The following is a 1,409-nucleotide window of genomic DNA, read 5'->3' on the forward strand; positions in this document are numbered from 1 at the left end:
AGAAAAAGGCATGATCTGTGAACCACTCCCAGCTACCTCCATGGGAACTTTATTTCTTCCTTCACAAGTTTAGTTTCTATAGTTGTAGACCTGTATTGTCAAATAAGGTAGACACTAGCCACTTCTGGATATTTGCACTTAAGTTTAAATTAAATTATAATTAAATTAAAACTTCAGGTCCTTGGTAACAATAATCACATTTCAGTACTCAGTAGCCATATGACAGTGCTGTGCACCTTATCAGCAGTGTTGTTAAATGAAATCATTCTCAAAGTGAAAATATTTCCACCAACAGAGGCAATGAGAGCCCTGTTGAACTTTAAGCTTTGGATGCCATTTGAATTTTTCTTTCATTCTTTCTTTTTTCAGTGCTGGGAATCACAACTACAGTCTTGTGCATTAAGCTACACTCCCAGTCCCTACCTGGACACTTTGAGATTCTTGTGCTAAGGGTCAAGCAAGCACAGAAAGGATTCACCATCCTGTCAAGAGCAATTGATCCTTGTCATCAAGAGGAGGCAGCGATGCTCTTATATAATAGGAACAGAGAAGGGTATGTTTGGAATTCAGGTGATCCATGTGAATGTGTCTTGGCAGTTCCTGGCTTATTTTATGGGATCAGGGACTCAGAACTCTTAGGCATGAAGGTCCATGTTATTCCACCATGTAAGTCAGTGAGAATAGCAAAGGTTCTGGCTGCGACTGAGGGGTGGTTATATCAGACAGAAGACAAAAACGGATCATCAATTGTGGTTTAAAGGTCAACTGCAACAGAGGATTTGTAATTTTTCCATCATCCTTTCTCATGAGATCCTCTTTAGGAAGAGATCAACTGGAGTACTTGAGGAGTTGTTCTTAAAGGAGGTAAACATTCAACATGAAAGTAATAGACCGAAATGACACAAGTAGATGTACTATAGTAAATGGTATGGTACCATCCAAATCTCTTCTTAACAGTCAAGGCATTCATTCTTTAAGCTGACAGTTAAGAATAACTCAGTCAAATATCTCTCCAGTCGTGGCCCTCAGTTGCAGGGAACTGCCTCTTTGAGGCTACACCCTTCCAGTGACTAATCAAGAGTTCAATGGCAGTAGCACAAAGATGGGATCCCCTTACTTCAATTAGATTTATTGCAGCAGGGACTTTCTACCTGATTTGTTTGCATAAATTACTGTGACCACTGTGCTCTGAAATGGCTTGGATTACTAAAAACCTATGCCTGAAAAGCAGCATACATCCTCCAGTACCAGCAGAATGGATGTATGGGAAACCAGGAGTTGGGCCCAGAACGGTAGAGAAATGTTAGAACAATTTGAAGTTGTCCCAATTGTGAACACCCTGTTGACAATAATTTTCAGTTAAGGCCAATGCTCTGAGTAACGGTAAGATGTGTTTTATGGGCAGCAAA

This window comes from Sciurus vulgaris (assembly GCF_902686455.1).
Source record: "Sciurus vulgaris genome assembly, chromosome: X".
NCBI classification, from domain to species: domain Eukaryota; kingdom Metazoa; phylum Chordata; class Mammalia; order Rodentia; family Sciuridae; genus Sciurus; species Sciurus vulgaris.